Source organism: Mastigoproctus giganteus, chromosome 10 (genome assembly GCF_048544385.1).
Source record: "Mastigoproctus giganteus isolate SK-2022 chromosome 10, ASM4854438v1, whole genome shotgun sequence".
Lineage (NCBI taxonomy): Eukaryota > Metazoa > Arthropoda > Arachnida > Uropygi > Thelyphonidae > Mastigoproctus > Mastigoproctus giganteus.
This window is the reverse complement of record NC_143584.1, coordinates 42,310,426-42,324,382: the sequence shown is the minus strand read 5'-3', so window position 1 is coordinate 42,324,382 and position 13,957 is coordinate 42,310,426. Positions and strand designations below refer to the sequence as shown.

The window sequence follows — 13,957 nt, the reverse complement described above, 5'->3', positions numbered from 1 at the left end:
TCATCAGAGTCATAAGACCTATAACAACCTCCTATGCTTATTTTTGCTTTCCCAGTGCTTATGTCACACCAAACTGACTCGACATTGCACTGTCCATCTATGTCAACTGGATGCACTTCCTTAGGGTTTATGTATTTCCTAACTAACAGCATAACCTTCCTATCCTTTCTCTACACATTGTACTCCCCAAGTTCCAAGACTGCATCCCTTTTATGTCTCTGATATCCCAACAATATATGCCTTGGATTTCTTAAGCAGAATTTTAAATTGATCAAATTTATTAATATACTCCAAGCATTGGTGTACATGCAAGTATACATGCACCTGTTCTTACTCTTAGTTACTCTAACACAGTCCTTGTATTTACTTGTTTCATGACTCCCAGCAGTCCCGGAAATCCCCCACAATTGGCTTTCAGGGCTTCTGCTGGTCATTCCCATAAAAGCAGTGCAAGAATCATTTCCACCTCTGCCTGCGGCTACTGTTAATCTATTAGTCTGTGAATCTCCCCAAGCTAGCAGTTTACCGACCCACCTAACATTGCCTCGATAGATTCAGCAAATATTCTTGCATCCCTTCAATTTAAGTGTAACCCATTCCTGTAGAAACAATCTCTCCTGTTAACAAGCACAGACCATGGTGAGAAAAAATGTATCCCATGACCTCTGCACAATCTTTCCAGGGATGAACTGATTGACAAGGCTCTCACCGTATACTCCCTCCTATCGTGTCTGGACAGGATTGCAGACACTTTCAAATTTAACCTTAAATCGCGACTTTTTTCAACGTTGACTACTTGCTTAGTAAATCTGCAGATCTCCAACACTTAATGTCATTAGCGCCAACATGTACAAAACTATCATCTTTTGTAACCTTAAAAGATGATATCTTCTCCACAATGTCATCAACTTTAGCCATACCCTGGGCCTATTCCACCTATCTATTTTGTACAATATATTTCCTGTTTCCCTGCCAACTGAGTCAGCAACAATAACTAGCTCCTGTGGGACCAGCGCATTCTGCCCTGAAGGTTGCCATTGTGTTGCCTGGTGCATAAGAGTGAGCTCTGGCATTGAGTTGGGCAGCTGAGAATTTGATTTGCCTCCTATTTTAATTCCTTCGAGGGCATGTCCCCTTAGGCGATTAATCTGGGTGAGAGGAAGGATTCCATTGGCATTGAGCTTGCTCAAACCATTCAAGCCCTTATACACCTCAATCAGATCACCTCGCAGGTACCTAGTCCCCAGACATTGTAAATTTCAAAACTTAAGCCTTTCTTTGTAAAAGCAACACTTTGTTCCATTCATAATCTTGTTGCCTTTCTCTGTACTCGTTTCAGCAGCTCTCCATCCTTCCTAAAAACGAAGCAATATGGCCTTAGTTGCTAATGCTCCTAAAAACCAAATAACAAACAACAACAATCTTCCTAAAATGAAGTCTTCAGACCTGTATATAAATACTGAAGGTGTGGCCTGACCATTGCCTTATACAAGAAAGATAATCACCTCTATATCCCCACTAGAAAAATTAAGAATTTGTGAGCAAACTGAACAGGATTGTTAATCCAATTTAATTCAACCTGTTACTTCTACTGTGACTATATGCATAGAATACTTTGTTGTTTTTCTATGAATTCTTTTCTAGAGGCTTCTCATAATCTGCCTTATCTTGCCTAACCTCCTTTGTGACTTGATTATAGAATAATTTCATATCTCATTGGGGTGCGAGAGTACATGTGAGCAGGCGAAGTTTTTACAGGCTCCAGCAAATAGACAAGTTTTTCTTTTTTATTGACTTAAATTGGCACATTAATTTATTTTTTAGAGTTGCTTTATATTCCTAGTAACAATACTTCAGTTTAATTTGAATTTAGATAGAGATTTTGAGGGTTATTACTTAGTATTGGTAAGAGCCGACCGGGCTAGCCGGGTGGGTAAAGTGCCTGCCTGCCTGGCAACCCAAAGGTCGTGGGTTTGAATCCTGCCTCGGGCTTGGATCAAAGTACTGCAAAAACCTTGGGAGGTGCATTATGGCCACAGAAGCCGATGCCAACAACTACCAAAAAAAAGTATTGGTAAGGGTATCAAATCTACGTGTTGAACAGGTTTTGCAGCTCCCGCGAACAAAAAGTTTTAAATTATACTTAGCCACTTTATTGACTTAATTGTTAGATTAAATTATTTCTATAAGTAGCTTATAGACCTAGTCAAGCTCCGTGGTTTATTTTGAATAGAGATAGTGCAATTTCGAAAGTAAATATTACCTTGTGTCTGTAGATTAACCATTCGTAACTTACCGCCATTGCCATATGTACACTGAACTAGATAGCATAAGGTCTAATGGAAAACTAGATAGCATAAGGTTTAACGGAAAACTAGATAGCATAAGGTTTAACGGAACACTAGATAGTGAGTATAGTAGTATTAATTAATAAGTAAAATTTATTAATCTTATTCAATTTCATTGTCAATTGAATTGTACTTTAACTAATAAATATAGTGATCTAGTTTTTACAAACGTAACATCATAAATTAATATATATAAGTTGACATGGGATAAGAAAGTCATATAACGTAACTCTGAGATAACATTCGATAATAAAATACACATATATATATAACGTAATAGAAGAACGTATAGAAGTTTAGGGTTATATTTTGTATTGAAATTTTATTGAACTTGAATAGAAATCATGACTCAGACCGGAGCAGCAAAGCAAAAGGCTCAAATTAATGGGAGTGCTGTGGCTCAGGGGAGAACTGAAGGGGGCAGTTGTCCTCTGAATCACAGTCTATTGAAATGCACTGCTTGTTTGATGTTTGTGGAGTAATCAGGAACCGGACATGATATTGCCAAGAGGAACGTCTTTGTGTGTGTGCGTGCGATGTAAGGAGTGTGAGGAAATCAGGCACCAGGTTAGCATTGTTATGGGCTTATATGAGAGCTTGAATGACAGGGTGGATGCCCTTGAAGGATTTAAATTGAGGGCCCATCAAGCTCTCAGCTACCCACATCAATGCCAGAGTTTGCACTTGAAAATCAAGCAACACAACGGCAAACCCCAAGACAGAATACGCTGGTCCAAAGGAACTAGTTGTTGTACGTGACACTATTGTGAGGGAAACAGGGAAAATATTATGCAAAAAGGATAGATGGAACAGGACCAGCGTATGTCTGCCAGGGGCAAAGGTTGATGAGGTTGTAGAGCAGATATCATCTTTTAAGGGCACAAAAGGTGATACTGCTGTACACGTTGGCACTAATGATATTAAGAATAGGAGACAGGCAGAATTAACAAATAGAAGTCAATGTTGAAAAAAAGCCTTGAGTTAGGGTTGAATTTTGAAAGTGTCTGCAATTTTGCCCAGACACGATAGGTCTGGTGTCATAGTGGAACAAGTTTGTTTGTTATTTGGTTTTTAGGAGTATTAGTAACTAAGGCCATATTGCTCCGGGATATGCCGTGGTCATTCCCTGACCTTTCCGCATCCTCCGTATTTGGTGGTGACGGGCTCGAACCCCTGTCTAATCAAGAAGCGTGTGCTTCTTGATTAGACAGGGGTTCGAGGAACACTGCTGCTCCTTCCCACCTGGCTACGGAGGTGCCTAGTGGAACAAGTAAATACACGGGCTATGTTAGGGTAGCTAAGAGTAGAAACAGATGCATGTATACTTGCATGTACACCAATGCTAGGAGTATAGTTAATAAATTCGATGAGCTTGAAGTGCTAGTCAAGACATCAAAGACAGATATTGTTGGGATATCACACAGACATAAGCAGTGCAGAAAGGGAATTTGGGGAGTACAATGTCTACAGAAAACTTAGACAGGACAGAAAGGGAGGAGGGGGTTATGCTGTTAGTTAAGAAACACATAAAATATAAGGAAGTGCATCCAATTAATGTTGGTGGACAATGCAATGTTGAGTCTTTTTGGTGTTACATAAGCACTGGGAAAGGAAAAATGAAAGTAGGTGTATGTTATAGGCCAAATGAATCTGATGAGTATAATGAGCAATTGTGCAGAGAAATAGCGTGGGCCAGTAAATCAAGGTGTCTTATAATGGGGGATTTTAATATCCCAGAGATTGACTGGAATTTGTGGATTGGTCACTCAAACACTAACAAGGCTTTTATGATTTTTTCCTACAGCAGCATGTTCGGGAAGCAACTAGAGGTGCCTCCCGAACTTGATCTGATTATCAGTAGTGATTCTTCATGCAGCAAGAATCTGCAGATAAAGGAACCAGTAGATGGCAGTGATCACAGTGTGCTGAAGTGGGATTTACTCAAAGAGTTAACTAACATCAAGGGTAAAGGGAAGGGTTTTTGCTTTCATAAAGGTGATTGTTATTGTTGTTTGTCATTTTGGATTTTTAGGAGCATTAGCAACTAAGGCCATATTGCTCCGGGGGTATGTGGTGGTCATTCCCTGACCTTTCCGCATCCTCCGTATTTGGTGGTCACGGGCTCGAACCCCGGACTAATCAAGAAGCGTGCACTACGCACTGCTGCTCCTGCCCACCTGGCTACGGAGGCAGCATAAAGGTGACTACGGTGGTCTGAGACAGTATTTAAATTCTATGCAGTGGGGCCAACTGATGATGTTACCAACAGCAAATTCAAAATGCGAAGCATTCAAAGAATTGATCTTCAAAGCTACTAGGCTTTTCATACCAACAAAGAAATATTGTTCAAGATTTAGGCCTAAATGGATGTCAGTTTGTTGTTGTTGTTTGTTGTTTATTTGGTTTTTAGGAGCATTAGCAACTAAAGCCATATTGCTCCGGGATATGCAGTGGTCATACCCTGAACTTTCCGCATCCTCCGTATTTGGTGGTGACGGGCTCGAACCCTGGTCTAATCAAGAAGCGTGTGGTACACACTGCTGCTCCTTCCCACCTGGCTACGGAGGTGCCCAATGGATGTCAGATGTACTAATTAGACATGTGACAGAGAAGAAAAATGCATGGGATACATATAAATTAACATGTGACACAGAAGCCTATGATAGATATAAGCTGGTCCCTAACCAAGTTACAAAGGAGGTTAGGCAGGCGAAGGCAAATTATGAGAAATCGTTGGCAAAGGATGCAAAGAAAAACACCAAAGAGTTCTTTACTTATGTAAACTCTAGAAGGAAGAGGATGAATCAGATAGATCCACTTGATATCGATGGTTCAACTGTTGATGATCCTGCTCAGGTAGCTAACAAACTAAATGAATATTTTGCATCGATATTCACATCAGGAGTTAGTTATTCAGGGAGGGGAATGCCAGAGGTGTATTCAACTCTGGCAGTAAGATAGATAATCTTGTAATAACAGACAGTAAAGTGGAGGGGAAATTGTTGAAGATAAACATAAGAAAGGCACCTGAGGTGGATGGAATCTATCCAGTTATATTAAAGGAGGTGGCAAAGGAAGTAAGCAAACCCTTAGTCATAATTATGAGAGCTTCCCTGGACTCAGGGGGAGGTACCCATGGACTGGAGATGTGCAAATGCGACCCCAATCCACAAAGGAGGATCAAAGGGAGACACAGGTATTTACAGACCTTAGTTTAACTTCTTTTCCAGGGAAATTAATGGAGGCACTGGTTAAAGAAGCATTGCAGGATCATCTAGACAAGACTTCAGTTATAGCTCAGACACAGCATGGATTTGTTAAGGGGAAGTCTTGTCTGACCAATTTGATTGGATACTATGATGTAGTCACAAAGGAACTGGATACAAAGAATAACTTTGATACTGTTGCACATGGAAGACTGCTGCACAAATTGGAGCAGTGTGGCATTGGAGGCAAATTGCTGCTATGGATAAAGGGATGGTTGAGTGGGAGAAGACAGAGTGGTAATCAATGGACACTGCTCTTCGTGGACTAATGTTATTAGTGGAGTCCCTCAGGGTTCAGTGTTGGGTCTATTGTTGTTTTCTGTATTTATAAATGATACTGATGATGGTATATCAGGCTTAATATTCAAGTTTGCAGATGATAGAAAGGTTGGCAGGGTTGTTAATGACAGTACACTGCTGCAACAGGATCTAGAAAAGTTGAGTAGATGGGCTGAGAGATGGCAAATGAAGTTTATCATTGACAAATGTAAAGTACTATTTATGGGAAGCAGTAATCGCAGAGTAATGTATCAACTCTCTGGTACCACACTAAGAGTGGTATAGAAAAAAAGGACCTGGGGTTATTGTGAAAAAGGTTATTGTGCAGGCAGATATGAAGTTTTCTGATCAGTTCAGACGGTCTGCAAGAGTAGCTCATGGTGTCTTGTCAATGATATACAGGAATATTTCTAGCAAGGATAAGGAGATGATTATTCCCTTATATAAGGCAATGGTCAGGCCACACCTTGAGTACTGTATACAGATCTGGAGGCCTCATTTTAAGAAGGATGTAGAGATGCTGGAACGAGTACAGAGAAGGGCAACAAGATTAGTGAATGGAACAAAGGGTTGCTCTTATGAAGAAAGGCTTAAATTTTGAAAATTACAGTGTCTGGAGACTAGGCACCTGCGTGGTGATCTGATTGAGGTGTATAAAGCCTTGAATGGTTTGAGCATGCTCAATGTGGATGGAATTTTTACTCTTGTTCAGAATAATCGCCTGAGAGGGCATAAATTCAAATTGAGAAAATACGGTTGTAGCATAGATGTGCGGAAGTTTGCCTTTAGCCAGCGGGTGGTTGATTGCTGGAACAAACTTCCATCTGTTGTTGTTGTAGAAGTTGATAGCTTATATAGATTAAAGGCAGAACTTGACAAAAATTTGGAGCAACGGGATGGGTGAAATAAGGGTTTTTCTGTTTTTTTGACTGATGCTATATAAGTTTGCTTTCTTGCATCATGTGCCTGTGCTAATGCTAATTTATATATACCATGGGTTACTCTATCACCAGATAATTTATATCCATCCCATGCACTTTACTTCTCTGCCACGTGTCTCAATAGTCCATCTGACATCCATTTAGGTCTAAGCCTCGAACAGTACATCCTTGTTGGTATGAAAAGCCTAACAGCTTCTATGATTACTTCCCTGAATGCTTTTCATTTAGAATTTGTTGTTGGGAACATCATCAATTGGTCCCACTGTATAGAATTTAAACACTATCTGAGACCACTCTAGTCACCTTTACAAAAGTATTTCCCTTTACCCTTGACAGTAATGTCTTTAATTTAATTCCACATTAGTACACCGTGATCGCTTTCACTCAGGCTCTTTTACCTGCAGATTCTTAATGTGAAAGTAATTTTTTTTCTTTCACTGAAAATAACTGCCATTCTTTGAAGCACTATTTTACATAAATCAACCCAAAAGAAACAATGGGACCAGGAAAGTATATTTCTATTCATGTGTTTTCAGAAGATTAAAATAAAAGAAAAAAATAAATTAAAAATAAAAAAAAGTATAAACTGGGTCAACCTGGACTTTGTATATATATATATATATATTTTTTTTTTTTTAAGAGGCTGACACCAGTATAATGAAATCTTTCATGGCACGTAGCAGAAATTCCACTCTTCATTCTTGCCACACCATCATGCTCCCAGCATCTCTGTAGTAGAAATAAACAGGACAGTTTTGGGCCTAGTCAATGTAAATACGAAAAGGATAGTACCATCAAATTTATGATGGTAATACACATTGAAAGCCTATGCAAAATTTGTATATAAATTGTACCAGCAAGAGTGATTGGCACAGGCTTTCTGAGGGCTATGATACAATCACCAAGTGATATTAATCACAGCCATTTGCCTTTAAAAGAAAGTATAATAATGAGATGAGTGCCAATGATGTCAATATTTCAGAAGGAGCAGTATGTTGTCCTATCTACAGATCATTTGTACCAGTCAGTAAGTCAGTGAATAGTGACTAACTTTCTGCAATGAATATTGATCTGTGACAAGATGTAGTGAATAACTTTACTCCTGAGCAAAAGTATTGAAAGTGGAGTATTTATATTAGACAAAGAGTGCAAGGAAGTTATCAACAAGTCTCTGGCTAAAAGAAAACTTCCAACAACCAGTCTAAACCTCTTCTCCAGTAATTTTAATTTATGGTCCCATTATGGAATTCTTTATAACAGTGAAACTTTCACCTTCATTCAATCACTATCACTTCTCTGAGCCTTATATACCTCATTGGCACTTCTACCATGGTCACCTTTTTTGACACTCTCACCATGCAAGTTATCAAATTCTATTCAGTTCTCAAAAGTTGCACCCCTATTCCTTGCCCCTCTGCATAATGCAAATCAATGCTCAGTGATGCAGCAGTGTTGATAACTCACATACATTACTTCTGTTTAATGACAAAACAGACATCATTTTCCTTCCAGCAGGTGGTTGAAAGGATCATGAAATACTCAGAATTATGTTAACCTATATAATGCACACCTCAAAGAAGTTCCCTGACTGTCAAAAAACTGCAAATCTTAAAGCCTTAAAGCCCAGACAAGTCTCCTCCCCATCCAGACCTTTACCACCTTGTTGCCCATCAGCTGTTACCGAAGAAGATCACTGTAAGGTTTCTCACTGCTAGAATCATGGAAAAGTAAGATAATGAAATATCAACACAATTAATCAATATGGCTTTGCAAAAGGTCATGGTATGGTCAATTCCCTTGGGAAGATCAAAGACTTCATCACTGAATCAATCCAAACTCAGAATTCTTCACTGATTGTCAAAGCACCTTCGATACTATTTGGTGGCTGAGTGTGAGGTGAATCAGCATCAGAACCTAATGCACATGCAAAGCTAATTTTATAACAGATTTTCTGTTATTCAGATCAAGTTAGACTGAACTACCAAGAGATTTCCCAAATCACCATTATGGCTCTGTTTCGGGCACACTCTCCTGGAGGCTAGTTTTCAATGAATGCCTCAGTGCACTACATAAGAAATTTCATGAATATCAGGTGAGCCGTTATTTAAAAAATTGCTTGTTCTAAAAATTATTTAAAAAATTGAGGGTTCTTTTGCTTATGCATAAAAACCCTCCTCCTTATTCTTGAAGAATGCTCAAGACCTAACTGTGAATTAAAAAAACTGACAGAGTTTGCCAGTTTGGTCCTTTGGTGTTTTTGTGATGCAGCAATAGCAGAATTACAATCACTGAAGAAGCAGAGGAGAAAACATCAGAAAAACATACAAATTTTAGACTCTATTAGTAAAAACTAAGATCAAAACCTTATACATTTGTAGTTTTCATTTCAATATTTTAACTTCACCTTTTTCTTTTGCTCTTGGCACATTAATTTTCTTATAAACAGTTTCTTACTCTGTACAAATCAGAGTCTGTCCTACCATGAACTATTGTTCCAACAACAGGAATGATGCACCAGAACTCTCAAACACCAACACTATTCAAAAGGGAGCAGATTAGGTAATGACAAACTCGTATACTCCCTATCAAACAGACATTCAGTTTCGGCTGCATGCTTTTTCCTGCATGCAGGAAAAAGCATGCAGTCCATGAGCACTGTTCTGAATGATGCATCTGCAGTGTTCTTACTTATACACCTGTGTATAAGCAGGTCAGAATCATTTCATATATCCTCATTTCACATGACATTACCATATGCAAATTCAGAACAGTCCATGAGCACTGTTCTGAATTTGCATCTGCAGTTTTCTTACTTATACACCTGTGTATAAGCAGGTCAGAATCATTTCATATATCCTCATTTCACATGACATTACTATATCACAGTCCTTCTGGGTAGTACAAGTTGGTACAATCACCATCCTATGCACACCGGGTGGAAGAGACCAGAGTTCAAACCCCATCAATGACGTGAAGAATTTTTATGGGTCCTTTCACAACGTAGTTAGCTAATTTGTCTCAAGCGAGGGGCGCATAGTTTTTTCACAGAAACTCTGGTTTATCGTACAGCAAACAGCAAATCAACCATGCAGATCATATGCAATTCATGCAGAACATATTATATACAGTGCAATATGGCCTAAGTTGCTGATGTGCATAAAACCATACAACAACCATATCTCCACCAACTGTTTTGAGAGGTCTTGGTAAAGTTGAGGAATTCTGGGGGAATTCTTAAAGTATTTTTCAATCAGTCAATCTCTGGCAAAAGGAGTAGCATTTTCCAACTGTGAATTATTCCAGGTTTATAAGCCTAAAATCCTGTAAATTGCATGTAAACATAGCTAACAGATATAAAAAAAAAACCAAACCATATGATCTAGGATAGCATAGGAATGGCAGATTATGGCTTGGGTAGCCAATTTGTCAAAATTTACTAAGAAAACAACCATTTCATTGTTCAGCTACCAACTCACTAAACTAACTTTGCTATTTTTTTATTCATCTCTTCTAGCTCTGTCCATTGAAAGAATCATCACCGTCATGTATTTCCTGAAACGTCAGCATCCATTCAATCTTTCTGATCAGAAGCACAACCTCTTTTGTCGTGTCTACCTTTTCTATAAACAATGTATTTACTATATTCAAATTCTCTATCTAGTATATCAAAATGGTACCATATTTCTTGTATCCTATGATGTCATATTTGCTGATTCAAACGGTATTTCAAATTCACCAACTATACTTCTAGAATGAGTGAAAAACGTGTACAACTATCTTTTCATATTTTTTGTGTCCATAAGACATTCTACATAGTTATCTGAAATAGGAAATTTCCAAATGGATATTTGATTAGTTATAGTTCTAGTTCATATTTTGAACAATTCTTGAGTAATTTCCCATTATTTTGCCAATGGTCCCATTGTTACAGTTAGTCCCAACTATCACTCCTGCAGTAAGGCTCTAAGCTATTCCTATTATTTTCAGACCTGCAATATTTCTTTTTGAAACAAGAAAACTGAATTTTGTGCAAAAATCTTGGTGACTGCCAATAACCTATATCTTCTCACTCCCACCAAATTTGGAAATTTCCCTGAACCCTAATGGCTCCATCAATAACATTAGTAAAGACCCTTACACTTTCTCTATTCCATTGCTACAGGTGCCTCCGTAGCCAGGTGGGAAGGAGCAGCAGTGCGTAGCACACACTTCTTGATTAGACCGGGGTTCGAGCCCGTCACCACCAAATACGGAGGATGCGGAAAGGTCAGGGATTGACCACCGCATATCCCGGAGCAATATGGCCTTAGTTGCTAATGCTCTTAAAAACCAAATAACAAATAACCATTGCTACTAAACAAATTTCTTCTACTAACTGCAAGCAGTTTGTGCTGAGAAAAATCCCCTTCCCCATAAAGCTTAATTGACAGGTTCTCATTACATAAACCCTCCTGTCATCACTGGGCAGAAATGCCAACATATTTCTGCATAACAAAATGCCTATCTTTTGACATTTTCCAGCATGGTCTCATATTTTGCAACCAAATCCTCAGTTTGTGTTCACATTAAAGTCGCCAGTTCCCACATGGAACTTCCCTTTATAGCCCTTAACAACTGTCACCTGGTTAGTAACCTCCCATCGGGCAAACATACCCCGGTTCAGTTCCAGATTTTTATTATAGAAAATATTCATAGTTTACCTAACATAACAATTAGGAATTCATTTCATTTTCCATCTTGCAGCATATCATTTTGAGCAAGAGCTTTGATAAAGAGAGGAACATAATAGAGATGACTAAGCTGAGATAAGATGTCAGATATCTAGATGAAATAATATTACTAATACATGATCTTCTGTAATGTATCAGTGAATACTTGTAATGTGTTATTGTAATTATTTGTTTGAATGCTATCTAATACATCATTTCTGTATTCTATTTTTGCCACGTAAACTATGAGAGGGTATCAAAAAGTTTGTATTCTGACCTAGATAAAACATCAGTAGGAAGATGCCATTTTTAATATAAGTTGTGTACATATTGAATAACTAACATATGAAATTTCATTCCCATAGGTGATCGTACACCAGAGGTGGAACCCGGAATCTGAGGAAGGACGCTACAGTTGACAGAGTGGGGTATCTAGCAGTGATCAAGTTCCTGTATTTGCATTGCAAGAAAGCTCAGGAAATTGATGAAGACATGAAAGCTATGTATGAGCAGAATTCTCCATTCTATGACACTTTAAAAAATTGGAAACAGGAGTTATAGTGTGGTTCGTACAAGTGTCTTTGATGGGCCAAGAGAAGGAAGGCCATCACCATCCACAGACAGTGAGACCGTTGCAAAAGTTGAGCAGCTGGTGCTGAGTGACAGATGTGTGACAATTCATTTCATTGCAAATGCAGTGGGAACTAGTTATGGGTCTGACATCAGCATTTTACATGACCATCTGCACATGTCTGAGGTCTCCACACGATGGGTTCCAAGATTGCTGATGCCTTTGCAGAAGCAGTGTAGAATGCAACGTTCTCGCCAACTGCTGGATTTGTGTAATGCGGATGTTCAGACCTTTTTTCTGACCTAGCACCGTCAGACTTCTTGTTTTGAGAAATGAAGAAACCGTTGCACGGACACCACTTTGATTCGTCTCAGGAAGTCATCAATGAAGTTGAATCGTCGTTTCAGGCAAAAAGTGTGGACTTCTATGATCAAGGCATTAAACAACTGATCCATTTTCGATCTACTAGGTAGAGATCCCTTATACCTACTTTGGAAGAAATATAAGAAAACAATGAACTGTTAAAAAATAATAAAGCTCCAGGCCTGGATGGAATTGCCTCTGAATTAATTAAAAATGGAGGGGAAAAACTCTTAACTAAAACATCCTACTAAAAAGAGTTACCCCATTTGCTGAAGACAACATAGGTGAATACCAAGCAGCATTCCAAAGGAATAGATCTACTATAGACCAAATCTTTATTTTAAGACAAATTTTGGAAAAGAAATGGGAATACCATCAACCAGTACATAACCTTTTTATCGATTTTAAAAAATTCTATGATTGTATCCATAGAGAAAGCTTATGGAATATTCTAAAAGATTTTGGTATTCCATAAAAATTGATAAATCTGATAAATATGTCCATGGATGGTAGTAGGGGTATTATTCTTTCTAATGGAACCAAATCAGAAGCATTCAGTATCACAACAGGTTAATGACAGGGTGATGCCATTCCACCAATCCTTTTTAATCTTGCTTTAGAGAAATCTATCAGGGAAATAAACAAAGAGGATACAGATAGAACAGTGATACTAGGATTTGCAGATGACATAGATAAAGTTAGCGACAATTCCGAAAATGTAAAAAAATATGTTTAAAAAATAAAAACAACTGCTGGAAAAATTGGACTCCAAATTAACCACGAAAAAACTGAATATTTAAAAGTTGCAAGAAGTAATAACAACAAAGACATAACTTTTATAATTGATAATTTGAACTTTAAAAATGTAACCTCATTCAAATACCTAGGCTCAACGATAAATAACAAAAATAATACCGGCATAGAAGTTAAGGCTTCTGTCATCTAAAATTTTATCACACAGACTTAAAATAGACTTATATAAAACTTACATTAGACCCATAGTGCTATAAGGAGCAGAAACCAGGAACACAACTATCTATGATAACAATATGTTACAACGATTTGAAAACAAAATACTTAAAAAGATATTTGGACCCATCAAAGACAACCAAACGGAAGAATGGAGAAGGAGACATAATACAGAACTCTACAGAAATTATAAATAACCACTGATTGTTTACGAAATGAAGGTGATGTGACTTAGATAATTAGGACATATTGAAAGAATAGAAGATTCCAGTGCAACCAAACAAGCCTACAGATAAATATACCTAAATTCTAATACTATATATACCTACAGATAAATACTAAATATACCTACAGATAAAAGACCAAGAGGATGCCCGAGTCAACAATGGAAGAACAACGTGCGGCAGGACCCAGAGGAACTTGGAATAACAGATGAACAGATCGAGTGAAGGATAGAAAGGAATGGAAGAAGATTGTGCTTGCAGTCAAGAACCTTGGAGGTTCACCGAAC

General features: G+C 38.1%; 1 protein-coding gene across 1 annotated transcript in view; it reads right to left on the bottom strand.

Moving 5' to 3' along the window:
* Zir (dedicator of cytokinesis) overlaps nucleotides 1–13,957 on the bottom strand; it is an 869,757-nt gene that overhangs the window by 531,198 nt on the left and 324,602 nt on the right.